At 35.3% G+C, this 17075-nt stretch overlaps 1 protein-coding gene across 1 annotated transcript in view; it reads right to left on the bottom strand.

The window, feature by feature from the left end:
- The window catches only part of LOC136836743 (hormone receptor 4-like), a 56399-nt gene extending 49352 nt beyond the window's left edge, over positions 1-7047 (bottom strand). The window contains exon 1 of the mRNA XM_067101284.1: positions 6727-7047. The gene's annotated coding sequence lies outside the window, so the exon portion shown is untranslated. The remainder of the gene's footprint in view (positions 1-6726) is intronic.
- Between the last annotated feature and the right edge of the window lie 10028 nt (positions 7048-17075).

Here is a 17075-nt window from a genome sequence, read left to right on the forward strand (position 1 = left end):
TAAATTCCATTTCATCTAAGTCTATTTTCTAGTGGGACTAAACGCGAGAGGTCTGTAAAACGTCCGTCCATGCGTCGCATAAAGTGACATGCTTATTTTGACGATTCCTTTGTTTCTTGGGAAACTGATCCCCTTTCACTGAAGCCATCCGCCCACTGGAAATGCGCTATTTAGGTCCCTCCAACTAATTATTTGACACCAAGTCACTTTCAGCCTGCCATGCGGGAATAGTTAAAATCAAACAACCAATAGAAACCTCACCTGGCGTAACCTTTTGCTTTAGAGACCATTCATTGTCGCTGCAACTAACCCCGGAAGCTGAGATCAAAACGCAATCCGGTTCGGGAAAAAAAAAACGTGGCTGTAATTGGTTGACGCTTTCGACTCGAGTTGGAATTCCTTTCTTCGTTTGGTGCTTTTTGGCGTCAGGTTGATCCGTACTTGGTTAGTTGCTAATGACAATGATATTAAGAATGAAGAGTGATGATTGGAGGCGACATTTTTTGTCGATTAGCATAGTCTCATAATCGCCACATTTCCTGTAGTACGACAAAAAGTCGGTTTAACAAAACTATTCCACGTAACCTCTAGAATAAAATTTACTTGACTTTAGTCCCCTAAACATTGTTTCTTGTTGTCAGCTCTGATGTTCATTTTCAAGGCAAATGCACTTTTACATATACTGTATATGTATGTGAGGACAGAAATCTACATTAATTTTCTCCGATACCCTTAACCACAGCCTATAGTATTTCAACGCAAATGTCTTGATTTCCTTTTGGTGTCTTGAACAGACAGACTCTCTCTCTCTCTCTCTCTCTCTCTCTCTCTCTCTCTCTCTCTCTCTCCTGTTAATCCGTAGATATCTTTTTGGGACCTTTAAAGGCAAGCTCTTTTCGTCTAGAGCTCGGTTTTCCTTCTCATTCGCTAGTTACTAATTTGCACCCCCTGACACCTAGTACACATTATAGATATTATCCATTGCTAGCGAAGCTAAGTTACCACTGTATCTCAGTGAGACCTTCAAAACAGCTGTTTATTTTGTTTACTGTGAAATGTGTTGCAGGTACGTAGAAAGCCCCGCCTATTTACATGTGCGCTATATGTGCGTGTCGTCATGTACGTAAGAATCCACTTTATGCCAATGAGCCAATTATTACTTCATCGGAAGCATTTACTTTTGTTTCTAAGTTACGTAGGATTTGGTTCGCTTCTTGCATTTGCAGCACATAGAAATAAATCGTGAGAGCGCGTGTGTTTTGTGTGTTTATGTTTTTTTTTTTCTACTTTGAAAGAAGCTGACGACGAGGCTGGATGGTGGATGTGCCAGATGTACGACGATACTAAAACACCGGGACAGGACGGTGACGTCATGTGGGTGGAGTAAAAATCCCGTCAAGTGATGCGAAATGAGAGAGAGAGAGAGAGAGAGAGAGAGAGAGAGAGAGAGAGAGAGAGAGGATGTGACAGAAAAACATGCACAGACGCACAAGAGAAGTTTGGAGGGTGGAATGCAATGCCGCGCCGTCAATTAGTAAATCAAGCTTGGGCTAATGGAGTAACTCGTACCGCGATCGGTGTATGGTGAAGGAAAAAAGGAGACCTTTATACCGCAGCGGACGGCCACATCATATGCACGCATCCGCTTAGCCAATCTTTTGATAAATCATTATGACATCATTTCTTCATTACACTCGTGGACTGGGACCAATCTGCAACTCCTACTCTGTGTTTGTGTGTGTGTGTGTTATAAACAGTCTCCCATGGCGTCCAGTATAACTGAACCACTCCCACCCACTTCCTAGCTCGACTAAAAGGCAGCAGATAGATAATAGCGAATCCTAGAGACAGGTGTGTGTGGGAGAAAGCCTTGAATGTGTCCACCCGCGAAATTCTATTGTTTATTCATCTTGTGTAACCTCTCCATCTCCTTACACGGCAGCTATGCATAATTTACTTTAATTATCCGTAAACATGCGACTACTTGGGTATTCAAATTGGAGTTGTCAACACCATCGCTCCTGAAGTCTCTCTCTCTCTCTCTCTCTCTCTCTCGCCCACTGCATACATGACGAATGGTATAAAAAGTTTTTTTTTTCTATGCGGCATTGAAGTAGAGATTCAGAGGATACTGTTCCTTTGTCTCTGGAATTGTTTTTCCTTTATTTTGGAGGGCATCCGTTCTCTTTTTTTTTTCCTCGCATGCATCATGGCTACACCTCTATTCTTTTTGTGCAACGTGTGTTGGGGCGCTGAGCGGCAGGAATTACATGTTGATGTCAGCCTTCCCCCTGTTCCTCTGCCATGAGTCAGGTACTGGAATTTCAAAACTCCCTTCTTGTGGGCTACGATAACGTAACATTTTCGCCTCGACTGATTTGGCAACGTCATATCGTAGGCCGACGTGAAGAATGCTATAGGCTTAATTCCTACTTTCTGGCTTATACTAAGTCTATGGGTTTTATTTGAAGGTGCAAGACCAAACTTTATTTTGCTTAGATTTGCGAAAAATGAAAACTCGTATTATTACTATATAATATTTTTGTAACTGAACGCGACATGCATCGTATACAACTGAGAGACTAAGACGATCTCGTGTGGATAGTTTACGATATTGCCTGGCACACATGACCTTACCTCAGGCGCTTTTCTTCTTCGCTTTTTCATCCCGGTTCATGTTTCGCCGGCAACAAAATGTTCCCCGTCGCATTGGACAAGGTCGTTTTTGAGCGACCGTCTTTTTACCAAAGCAAGTGTAATTATCAAACCTGTCCTCGATTAAAGAAATATCAACACCTCACACACCTTCAGACGCTTCCTTACCCGATACAACCAAACATTTAACGACGAACAAAACTCTTTCGTTGTTGTTGGGTGTGTGTGTGTGAGTCTATGTGTGTGAAGGGCGAGCCCCTTGCTCCCTGTACGCGGAATTGAAAAGATACTTTTTGCTTGCTGTTTCCACAATGCGTGCAAAGTGACTCCTTAATGGTGGTGTGGGATACTTTATAAATTCATATTACATGACCATGCTTGCACTTTTGAAAATGTAGAAGCGGCCATGAATTGGAAACGAACTCTGCATAATTCATAATAAAAAAAGGGTGAAGAATCTGGTAGACACACCTCTTGCCAGTCCCTCATCGGGTAAACTACGAGTTTTTACTCCCCCCCCCTTGTTTTGAGTTCTAATCGGAGATGCTTATTGTAATTAAGTATATTCAAATATCAGTTTGAAATTTGAATTGTAATTTAGCTCCCTTCTTACACGCAAGCATTCGACAACATTCATACATATTGCCAAACACACCTTCTTGATGAGGATGACCTTTGACCCCTAAATATGCTTTCATATAAACATGGATGCATACACATATTTAATCCCACGTCTCCCTGTACTTTTTACTTACTGTTCTATTCTGTTTAATTTTCATTAATATTATGTAGGTGCTGCATAGATTTCTACTCGCCGTGTCTTTTACATAGCTCTCGAAACATCGATTTCGTAATTCGATGACTTTCCTTTCCCATGATTTTATATAAGTCTTGAGTCTGTATGAATATATACAATTCTACTGAAGCATTTTAGTCACATTCATTATATATTCATATTTTATGTTTAGTGGTATAATGCACAGCCGTTTAATCGGTACATTTCTATGTATAATATATATCCCCAAACATTTTTTTTTTCGTTCTTGCTGCAACAATAAGGCTTTTTTAGCGAAACGTTCTAAAACGAAAACACGTATTTATTTTGTCTCGAACGCTGTAACTGTGGAATGTATGACCTAGAATTTTATGTTATACGTCTTTTATGGATTATTATTATTAACAGCAACTACAATACCACAATGATAAAAAATAATAACTGTATTAATTATTATTATTATTATTGTTATTATTATTATTATATTATTCTCTCTCAGGTCTTCCACTGAATTAGACGTTAATGCTCTTCTTGATGACATGAATATTTTTATTCATAGGACCCCCCAAAAAAAATAAGCTTACATGCATGAACAGATTAAGTACAACGCAGAACAGAGGCATATGTAGGTTACCTGCAATTGTAATACTGGACTTCCCCTCCTATTTTTACAGGAATGAGTATTAAGGGGTAATAACGGATATTACAGTCGTTATATACTGTATATATATATGTGTGTGTGTGTGTATGCATATATATATATATATACAGTACATGTGTGTGTGTGGTATATATGTATATATACATATATATACATAAATATATATATATGCATACATAGATAAATTAATTAACATATATATATATATATATATATATCTTAAATTTTACTCAGGACGTTTTTCTTTCTTCTCTAGTGTCCCTTCTTCTGCGTTGGAGGACCTGTTGCGTTGGCCCTCTTTAGGCGGTTCCTCCCTAAAAATGCATACACGCCCCCTCTCTCTCTCTCTCTCTCTCTCTCTCTCATTCTGTGTTGCTGAGTTCCGACGCTATGATATAGGGAAGTGATGATATCACCTTTGATTGGTGTGATGGACAGTTATAATGAGTATGATGATGTTGCGTATTTATATGGTAGAGATTCGTTGTGTATATGACTTTTAATTACCCGTTTAAATTCACTATATATATAATATATGTATGTATGTGTGTATGTATGTATAACTGAATCACGAAAATATGGAACGTGATGAATATATAAATAAAGACAAAATCAACGAAGGAAAGAGGAACAGTGGAGTACTGTTTCTCTTCCTTCGTGGATTTTGTCTTTATATATATATATATATAGTATATATGATATATATATATATATATATATATATATATATATATATATATATATATATATATATATATGTGTGTGTACAAACAGTGTGCGTGTGTGGAAGTTTTCAGCAGTTAAATTATGAACTTGTAAGAACATTATAACATTATTTATTATTTTTACAGTCACACTTCCAGAATATATATATATATATATATATATATATATATATATATATATATATATATATATTATATATATATATATTTGAATGACAAACGATGAGAGATCCGAGATAGGATAATGAGAGAGAGAGAACCCATTTCAGGTAAAATGGATGGAGATGCTGGAGGTACGGAAGGGTTTCCAGAACCACGAGAGTATATAATATTAAGTATTGGGTACGAAGCGTCTCATAGCATGGCTGTTGAAGAGAAAGAGTTTCAATTGGTTAACTTGTCCACGTTACTAGACTTACACTATCTCCCACCCTTTACTACTTATCTCTATATTTATTTGTGTATGACGATATCAGTAAGTAAATACGGTGTCATTCTCTCTCTCTCTCTCTCTCTCTCTCTCTGGGGCAATTTACGTCAAGAGGAAATTTGTTTCGTAGTAAGAAAAACATTTCAATTTTCACGTCGAATCATTTCAAAAGTAGCTCTTCATAAAGGTCAGGCGTCACTCGTTCCCATGGCAACAATCTTTCCAATAGGAAAATACAGACATCTTTTCGGCTTCATAAATAGATCGAATGAGAACTTATATAAACGAAGAGACAAAATAACAGAAACGACAAAATGGAAATAATAATCATATCCATAGTTTCTGTCGGAAATATTTGTCTGTACCTGACTGCTCTCGCGTGTTTTGAAATAGCTGTTTGTTAATTTAGTTTTTTATTTTATTTACTTTTTAAACAAATTTCCTATACCGAATTTGTGTTCTGTGGAAGCACCTTTAATGAGTGAATGGCTGTTTAGGTTTGTTTCATATTAACGTTAGTTTGAATAAAAATGAAAGTTTGATTATATACAGTATTACTTGTAACATATATTAATACCAGAGTTGAAATGAATATAAACTTCTTTCCTAACTATGTTATTGTCAAGTATTTATTGCAATAATAATAATAATAATAATAATAATAATAATAATAATAATAATAATAATAATAATAATAGTCAATTGCCTGGAAATTATAGCAGAGGTAAATCAGTAATGAATTTGTTAATGTTCTCCAAAGCTGCTGTGGAGAAAATCTGGAGAATGTCATCGCTGCTGGCCCAGCACACTTGCATACGCAAATAGCTCTTCCCAGAAATATTTTCGTGTCATTTCGATATCTTTATAAAACATTTACTTTCGACGGTAATTCACTCACTCGTCTCATTTTATGTGCATTTTTTATTATGGTATTCGTCGTATGTTTTTTTTTTTTTTATGCTCAGTTAGCCTACTTAAATTTTCTTCATACTTACGCACTGATCAAAGTCTTTCTGTTCAAGTAATGGTTCATTTGTGTTTACATCTATATTAACTGAAGCATATCACTGATAAATTTCCATCTTTTCTGTTTAGAGAGTTAATACAACCAACTTAATCTCAGTCCCTTCTGAGATACTAAACGTTGTTGAGATTAACAAAGAACCACAAAGGTCTAGTGAAAGTGGCAATAGGTCATGATAAGACTTGTAAGCCGATAACCTAAAAGTTAGATAATAGGTCAGGCCTACTTGTTAAATTCTATACCTACAACTAAGAATAAATGGGAGATAATAGAGCAAAAGTAAGTTTGAAGTGTACCGTATTGTTTTTTGTTAACTGGTAACAACATGGCCTGCTCACGCTAAGCAACAGTATCAACAAAAATATTAACAACAAAATTAACAAGAGCATTGTTAACAATAACAAAATTACCAACATCAACAAAACCAACAACTTCACAATGAAAATGTACACTCACCTCTGGCCTCTTTGAAAAGTTAATGTCACTTTTGGCCCGCGTTTATGAAATTTAGCTCCGCCTGTAGACCAAGTCCCTTTGTATCAATTATTGTTCGACTTTTCCGCTGTAAAATTCAAGTCGAATTTGCGTCCCTTCTTTCTCTAATATTCCATCAAAGAGGACAAATACTATGGAAATATATTTTCTTTTGATAGCAGTTCGTTCATTCAGAATAAGCGATAACACAATACCCTTCTAATCTTAGACCCATACACTGATCTTAGACCTATGAGTCTACTTTCTCTCAATCACTATAACCCGTCAGTTTGGTCCGAGTGTGATAAATATCATCTGTTTTTCGTTATCGTGGCTGCTGACCTGATACATAGATAAGTCATGATAAATAGGCACTCTGGCGGTCGTTGATACGTTGATAAGATATTCAGTCTGCTCCGAGTGTGTACGTCAAGTTCGTGATAATTACGATTATTATCTTTATCATTGTTGCTGGTAGTAGAGTTGGGAGCGATAAGGACGAAGAAAGGAATTATTATTATTATTATTATTATTATTATTATTATTATTATTATTATGAAACGAGACCCTCTTTGATGCAAACTTCGATGAAAAGAATGGCACTGTATGCCGCTGAGCTTATATTTCGCCTTCACAACTTGGCGCTCAGTAATTAACTTGCTGAAACAAAGAAACTTATACGCCAAGTTGAGAGGGCGAAATATAAACTCAACGACATACAGTGCCATTCTTTCCAACGATGTTATTATTATTATTATTATTATTATTATTATTATTATTATTATTATTATTATTATTATTATTATTATTATTATCTCAATCAACTAGCTGGGAAGAGGTTATATTTTTATCCTTGCGTGTATGTATATATATATATATATATATATATATATGTATATATATATATATATATGGCTATATATGTGTGTGTTTGTTTATGTGTGTGTATGTGTCTGTGCATGTGTATTTTGTTAGTGGTATCAATAGTGATTAGTGATAAGTAATAAAGTTCTTTTTTACTTTTTTTTTTTTTGGGCAGAAGGGAGATGTGCATATTCTCTCTCTCTCATATTAGTTATATATATATATATATATATATGTATATATATATGAGAGAGAGAGACAAAGGGTTAATCTCCCTTCTGCCCGAAGTAAAGAAAATACTGTAGTATGAAAAATAAGAACTTTACGCTTATCACTAATCACTATTGATACCACTAACAAACACACACACATGCTCAGACAAACATTCGCACACATATATGTGTATATGTATGTATATATATATATATATATATATATATATATAGTTATGTATGTATATATATATATATATATATATATATATATATATATCAACATTAGTTACATGTCACCAATTCTTCAATTCATAGATAACTTTGCCTTGTTAGAATGTCTTATTAACTATTCATAATTCTACTACCAAAGGTATTGGACCTAACCTTCCGGAAGTTCCAGTGTTCTCAGATTATAATCGTCGCTGATTACTCTTGGATTCTTCTTTTTTTCGGGATGGAAGGAATGGGGTTGAAAAGGTTTACCGTTTGTTTTAACGATATACAAAATGTTAAGAGAGGATTTTTACAAAAAATTTACCGAATAGTGTTATTAAACCGGCCTAATGCCACCACGGAGTCAATTATCAGCACACTATCAGCATTACACACAGGTATATAAAAACTTGTACGGATGCACACTGCTCTAGTTCGTAAAGAACAGCAGAAGTTAAATTTGGACGATTTTAAACATTCCATAACAATATTTTCTAAGTTTTTAAAATTGCCCTTAAAAATCGGTTTACAGAATTTAAATTAGGGTGGTTTTAAGTGTTTTATTGTCTAATGGGACGACAATATTGACTTCATTTATTTTACATGCATTATTTTCATCAATAGTTTAACAGCTGACCTACCATATTTTAAAGGTACATAAATTGCTTCAGTTTCTAACCATTTCTAAGTGGTTATATCATTACTGAATTGAAAGAAACGCGTCTTCCGCTGCGTTTTAAATACCCGGCAGCTCCACCTATCACAAATTAATACGTCACAATAGTGGGCGTGGTTCAATTGTGATCGCACCAACCAGCTGATTCCACAGATCTGCGAGACGTAAATAAACAAAGTACGGAGTTACAGATTTACAGAGAATCGTGGAGGCGTTTATAGCCTAAATAACCCTATAGCCGGGTGAATTCATAGCTATGAATTTCTTATTTTTTCCCCATTTTTTCTTTATTCCCGCGGGAAATATGGGGACAGAACATGAAAGAGAGCAAATAAGTACCTAGGGATATGAAAGTACTTTTACAGAACTGGGATCTTAGAAAGAAAGAGAAAGGGGAAGGGGGGAAAGGAAGTCATTTGCTGGAGTGGTTGAAGCACCCAGGGAGCGTTCTCAGATTTTAGTTGATATTCTCTCTCTCTCTCTCTCTCTCTCTCTCTCTCTCTCTCTCTCTCGTCTAATCAGTGACTCAACTCTTACTTCCAAATAGAACTCCCTACTGCAGATATTATTTTGGGCATTACTCTCGAAAACGACTTGGCTTTATGACGTCCCAGCTTCCTCAGCAGCCCTGAAATCCGCAGACTGGAGCGTGAGCCATTTTTATTAGTTTTTTCAGTCACTACGAAAAGGTGGATTTCATTATCTATCTTCTTTTCATAATAATTTATTATTAATCCTTTCCTAGCAAATAACAAGATCCTGGACAGCCATGTTTGCTTCTGCACTGCTCATCAATAAATACACACACATAGCATACACATACACATATATATACTGCATATATATGTATATGTATATGTATATGTATATGTATATATATATATATATATATATATATATATATATATATATATATATATATATATATATATATATAAATCGTTGGTAGATGCAATGAGGGTTTGAGTGTATGCTTAGTCCCATAGATTTTCCTGTGATCTGCTTGTATATATATATATATATATATATATATATATATATATATATATATATATATATATATATATATATATATATATATATATTATATTCACAAATATTAAGCTACAAACGTTGTTCAACATCCAACATTTGTAGAATAATGTGAATCTAAAAATGTCAAGGTGTATGTGATAAATACATATTCCGTATGTATATATACATACACACACATATACATATACTGTATATCGCTGCGAGTATGTGAGTAAATATGTGTATGCAATATGCATATATTTATAGCAAATTGAATAAAATGTTAAGAGAAAAAGCTCCGCATTGTCCCATAATTCAGAAATACCTGTTAACATTCTTAACATGATGTCTTCCATCGATCTCGGTCAAAATTGCATGAGAACATTGCTATTGAATTTATCAATAAAGGAAGCGTAAAAACTCTCTCTTTTCGTGAACATACGTCTCAGTCATGCCGAGACGATAGACTTCTTTTATATCTCTTTTATTTTTCCTGTATATGAAGCCTTCCACGTAACTCACCATTTAATTCCTTGGCAAAAAAAGCCGTTACTTTACCTTTTATACATTCTAGGAAAAAAAAAAAGTTTCTTTATATTTTATTAGTTTTTGCCTTTAACGTAAAACTTCCTTTATGTGTCACACTTTCAAACTGGTGAAAATTTCGTTTAACCTGACATTTTGCACATTTAGGTGGAAAAACTCTCTTTATATTTCCATTTTTTTATCATTAGTGAAAACATTGGTAACAATGCCATTTTCATCTTACAATGAAAAAGAACAGTGATAAATCATCTGGGTTTGAACATGTTTTTTCTGGTGCTCAAGTATTTAATGAAAAACCAACCCACCAATAGAGTATTATGCTTAGCTAACTTTAGAGCATAAAATCTTTAATATGTTTCTCTGAAACACGCTCTTACTCACAAAACAGCAGATAAGAAAATGTATATTTCACTCAGATAAAAAAAAAAAAATGAGAACCGACACACCGCTGTGGAGTCTTGTGCTGTAATTAATGTCAGACTGAACAATCTGGACGTCCCTTTGCCTCGAAAAGTAGGAAACTTCGAACTTTTATATCTATGTGCTCATTCTGATAAACACCAGCTCTCTCTCTCTCTCTCTCTCTCTCTCTCTCTCTCTCTCTCTCTCTCTCTCTCTCTCTTAACTCAAAAAAATGAAATAAGATGTAACAAAGGAAAAATAAGAAATAGGCAACTTGAAACTGCAGTTTCCATAGTACGCAGTATTCCATAGATTTACCAGAGAGTCTCGTCACTCCATATTTCCCATACCCGGAACGCAGTCTGCCCCGCAAAGCAAATTAGGAATGGAAGGCAAGAATAAATAAATGGAATGTGGGGAGGGGGGGCGAATGGTGACCTCCACTTAAAAAAAATAGAAAAATGTCTTGTCTGCCGGCCGCACAAGGGCCCATGATATCGCCTGTAATTTAATTTCCAGAGGCCAAAATCCTCATTGTAAAAATCAAGCGAGCTTCCTTTTTTTTTTTTTTTTTGCTTCCAAGACCTCAAAAAAATCGAGCGAGTTCATTTTTTCCCTAAGCTTTAGAAAAATACTCGTCATGAATTATATAGTCCCCACAGCGAGTGACCTCTGCGGTTTTGGGTACGTTGTTTAATTCTGAATGTTTTTCACGTTTTGCAGTTTGGAGAATTACCTCTTCTTCCATTTGACGTAGTTGTGCGTGCGTGCGCGCTCGCGGCCGGTAGGGGTTGCTTATTGGAGATATGCATCATGCGCAAGTATACCTTAACCCACACTGATCATATATATACCTACTGTATGCGTATATATATATATATATATATATATATATATATGTATGTATAAGCTCTATATAAATATATATATGTATGTATGTATATATATATATATATAAATATATATAGATATATATATATATATATATATATATATATATATATATATATATATATATATATATATATATATATACATACATATATATATATATACATACATACATATATATATATATATATATATATATATATATATATATATATATATAGAAATATATGTATAGAGATAGATGTATAGAGAGAGAGAGAGAGAGACACAGAGAGAGAGAGAGAGAGAGAGAGAGAGAGAGAGAGAGAGAGAGAGAGAGAGAGTAAAAGTAAGAAAACAAGAGGAATAATGAAATTCGATTGCTTCTTTCAACCCGTAAATCTGAAAAAGTTTCTGCAGCTGAGATGATAGAAGCCAAACACAGAGCGGAGCGAAAGGGCAGAGTTACACTGTCGATGAGGTCTCGTGAGCAGAGTTCAAAATAGTATCAGTAAAAAGAAGGGAGAATAAAGCTGGTACCTGACATACCTGTGGTATAGGCTGGGATGCCAGTCCTCGAGAGTGTGATTCAAAATAATATAGATAAAGAAGAGAGAGAGAGAGAGAGAGAGAGAGATTGTCGAACGATGATGGATGTCAGCAAATCCAAGGAATCCCTAGAAAAATTGTTGGAACGAAACTGAAGACGTGACTTTCAAAAACAAACAATTCCCTCCACGCAACTCTCCTCCCCTCCCACCGACCCCAAAACCCCCCAAAACCTCCCTCCAAAATAAATGCCCCTCCGTTCCGTTATACATTTCATTCTTCACTTTTTGATCAGCGATTCTTCCATACCAGTGGCTCGGACCATAAACCCTTTTTCCGCGGATCGAACTTTTCATTGGACCAAATGCATCAACACAAACAAAAAGCTAACAGAAGCTTTTAGTATTTCGGTAGTTTTGTTATGAATTATATCTGTTTTTATTAGTTTTTATTCCAATAGTCACAAATTTGGTTTTATTTCTGGACAATGATGCGGTTGGTTCGCGTCGCTTGATGCGAGCGTCACAGTTCCGGGAACGCGGAACTATACGTCGTGATTCGGATCGAAGGGCCAAACCACAATTTAGGCGGAAAGCAGTGCATTACTTACTACTGTCTTTCTTTCAAGAACCAATGGCAACTCAGACATGCTCAGAGATACAGGTAAAATTACAATAGTAGTTACTGAAACAACTCTAACACCTACACACCCTTGGGAACAATACTCTTCGCTAGGAATCATGAAGGAAACTTGACAAAGAAATCAACACAGGTTTCGACAGGACTGATTTCGTTATTACCCTTTCGATGATAACGCAGACAACGAAACAACTAGACATACAAATCTCCTGACTCTGGAGCTCTGGCATTTAGCTCTAAATGTGTCGGCAAAATGATTGAAAGCTAATTATTCACAGGAGCAACATATATATATATATATATATATATATATATATATATATATATATATATATATATATATATATATATATATATATATATATATATATATATATACTGTATATATGTGTGTGTGTATGGGGAATGAAGGACTTGTTTTGTAGGGGGCATTACAATGACCTACGCGTCGAACTACACAAGGTCAAAATTCGGATAATAATAATAATAATAATAATAATAATAATAATAATAATAATAATAATAATGATTATTATTATTATTATTATTATTATTATTATTATTATTATTATTATTATTATTATTATTATTATTATTATTATTATTATTTATTATTATTATTATTATTATTATTGGGAAAAAAGCTCTCTATCACGAGAGTTCATAAATGCTCTAAAGGGTCCACAGTAATAATTTTACATGAGCCTTGAGCAGTTATATTATTGTGGACCCTTGAGAACATTATTGTTATCATTATTATAAGTGAGTCAATAACTGGACACAAAACGTGATAACACAGCAGAATTCTCTCCACCTCCCGCTTGTCTGCACCACAAAAGAGCGAAGAGACGATTTTCATACCTACCTTTCCCATCCTGCTAAAGTGGACCTTTCTATTTGCTCCACTTCATTATTTCTGTACTTTTAAAAACGTTCTACCTCTGGAAACTCTTTGGATTTTGTATTATAACTTTTTCGCAAGAGTTTATAATTCAAGCTGGTCCCAGTTCCGGATAAAAGGGAAGGAATGAAGGGAGTCTTAAGGTCTCTACCTTGTGGAATACCAGGTGTGACTGCAGCTCGTACCAAACCTGAATAGTCTGGTGAGAGAGAGAGAGAGAGAGAGAGAGAGAGAGAGAGAGAGAGAGAGGGGGCGCTGGGGGGGAGGCTTGAAATTAGTACCCCAACCAGCAGCTGCGTGTACAGAACGGATATTCTCCCATCAGCAACTTCGGGGTAGCGAGTTCCTTGTTCTGAACAAGGAGGTTGGAAACCTCCTTGGGTTGTAGAGTGGAGGAAATGCCATTCCGTGCACCCCCACCCATAAGACGTCGATGGCCACAGCTGACCACTGTTCTGGTGTGAGGTCCTTCTGTGGCTTGAGATGGCACTTCTGCTTATAGAGAGGAAATGTAAATGGAAAAACATTTATTTATGTAGATACATATTATAAGCAGTATTAGTGGATGTCGTTTTTGATAGTGTAGTACCTCTTCTTTAAGAACACCCAGGGTCGAAAGACCTTGAAAGGTACTATACATCCTGATTCATCAATAGATGTGAAAATAAGGTAGGAATAAACAATATAGTCTCTCGCTCTCTCCATATATATATATATATATATATATATATATATATATATATAGAGAGAGAGAGAAGAGAGAGAGAGAGAGAGAGAGAGAGAGAGAGAGAGAGAGAGAGAGAGAGAGAGAATATATATATATATATATATATATATATATATATATATATATATATATATATATAATGATTTACCAGTCAAGTTTACTATATATATGCATTTTATTATCCTGCAAAAGATTCTCTTCATAAGCATGGCCTCGTCGCTGAGTAAGGTCTAACCCCTTCACGGAAAGTGAAAGCTTTGTTCACACTTAGGATTATATTAAATTCCTAATGAAAAGACTGCAGATAGTGGTTGCTGATGGGCATTACAGTACTGACTACCGGAGTGTAATCTGTGGTGTTCCTCAGATAGCATTCTTGGCGCACTCCTATTTGTATAATATACGCACAATATGTGATGTGGCTTGAAACAAGTTTTTGCTTGCTTATGTGGATGATGTTGCTTTATTTGCACCGGATTCATGTAATTGTAGACCTACGGTTACTGACTCTCTCGCCAGATTTGGTTGAAATTGGCGCATGGTGCAGAGTAAGGGGATTGAAGTTGAACCCGGACATAACTCAACGCACGATTATCAATAATTCTAGAAGACATCTTGCTTGCAAATTCATTTTTGGGAGATATCTCCTGGCTATCTCTTTTTCAAATGCTCAGACAGTTGGTGTATTAAAAGCCCTTCAAGCTTTTCTGAGGTCTTTTAATCCAGTGTAAAAAAAAAGTTGATTATGCTTTTATTCTGCTACATTTTAAATATCGTTCCCCGGTTTGGTGTTCAGTAGCTGACTCACTTCTTAAGATTTCGGGATAAAAACTTGAGTTCCATTGAAGTTCTTATTCCAGATCTTCTTTTTAATCTCTGGCAACTGTCATTCGATTAACTCACTGCGCATGCTCCCTATTTTCTTCCATTATTCTGAACATTCTTTGCATCCAGTTTTCCCCAGACTGTATCATCCACCACATAGTAATAAATATGCAGTTAATTTTATAAACTTCCCCTTTTTTTCTTTTGCGGTTTAATAAAACAGGTTTCAGAAGCTTTGTTCAAATTGTAACTGAACTTTTGAATAATCTTTGTAACCACGCCGTTGAATCGTGGTACTACAGACGTAAAACTAGGTGCAAATGCTTTTTTTTTTTTTGAGCAAGCTCCCATGAGTCTCTTTTCATAATTTCATTGCTTTGTCATGTTTATTTTCCTTCGTTATTTCTCGTATGATTTATTTTTTATTTCTGTTTTGTGTATGGGCTGCTTCCTTTGTTGGAGACTTCTTTCTGTAAAGCATATCACAAATGGTTACCATTTCCGTGCACTGAGAAATAATTTCTGGTTGTTTTATGTGTGTGGAATAACTTACTGTTTGCTGCTAGTGCCGGTGACGCTTGACTTTTATGGACCTAAATATGCAACAAAAGCACACGTTCAAAGACTGAGTATACATGTAACTGAAATAAATAATTTTGTGCAGTTCACGTGTTCATTTTGCTGTAACGCACGCGGCAGAACCAGAGCTGTCCTTTTGATAAACAGGACCAGACGTTTTCAAGAGGTTTGCGAATGCTTGTTAAACTTAGCCTTGTGATAACTTTGACGTTAAATAAAATTTTGTCTTTATTTATTACTTTGAAGTACAAACGACGTAAATATAGTTCTAAACGTGAGTTGTATACTACCTCGGGCCGTCCCTTTAAAACGGCTCATTTCAATGTTTAAAAGAAGGCGAGTTGGTCACTGAGGGAAAGAGAAAGATTGGACTGGATGGACAATTAGAATAGACCCTTACTGAAAGAAATGGTCACCTAAGGCAGACTAATTTCTTGCAGTTTGGCCACCATTATGACCCTCTGATGTTTGCACCCGCTGATAAAGTTTCTTGAAGGCATTAATAGCACTTTCATATTACTAGGCAGATGAAGACACAGCAGTTCAAAATCGGGTCACAACCGCAACTTTTAATCACCAAAGCTATAAAAGTTTGTGTATAGCCTACTCCAAGAATTTGGTTTTCAAGGGAAAGTTACCAAGAAATAGAATAACCTTGTGTGAAATAAAGGAAAAGAAATCAAGAAATTGAAAACAGGAAAATAGAGAAGAGTACCAGTAAACATAATCGGTCCAACAAAGAAATGTATAATATTTTAGAACTGGCAGAAACGTGAAGGGAAAGTCGTGTGTTACTTTGCACTCACTAGTGCCGTGAGATTGGACCTCGTGAAGTATCCGTTTGAAGTCAGTGATTTTCGTCATGGCAAAGTTTATACTCCCGGAATTTGCAACATTTGGTATGATTTTTTGATGAAAAAAAAAGGATGGCCATCAGCCTAAGAAGAGTGAGTGAATGAGTACACTGTTCAGCAAAACAGGACAATTAAAAAAGCAAGACACCTTCTTTGGAAATGCCGAACGCTGAGGGAATAATTATCAGTTTGTTTGGTGTGAGTAAAATAAGGCAAGTATTTACAACAGTTATCTATATATTCGTATCCAAACAGGACTTTTTGAATACTAGTTTCAAAAAGTATGTCTAGTTGATAACCTTAATTTCCATGGAAATTTACAATGAAATTTTGCAAGAAATTAGTGGTATTGATTGGAACTACGTTCAAGATTAGTCTGGTTGTCGATTTTGAAATGATGTTGCATCGTGTTCCTATAATGGTTGTCTATGGTAGGTCAGAATCTGATGACACTCAG

The sequence above is a fragment of the Macrobrachium rosenbergii genome, chromosome 56 (genome assembly GCF_040412425.1).
Source record: "Macrobrachium rosenbergii isolate ZJJX-2024 chromosome 56, ASM4041242v1, whole genome shotgun sequence".
Classification (NCBI taxonomy): domain Eukaryota; kingdom Metazoa; phylum Arthropoda; class Malacostraca; order Decapoda; family Palaemonidae; genus Macrobrachium; species Macrobrachium rosenbergii.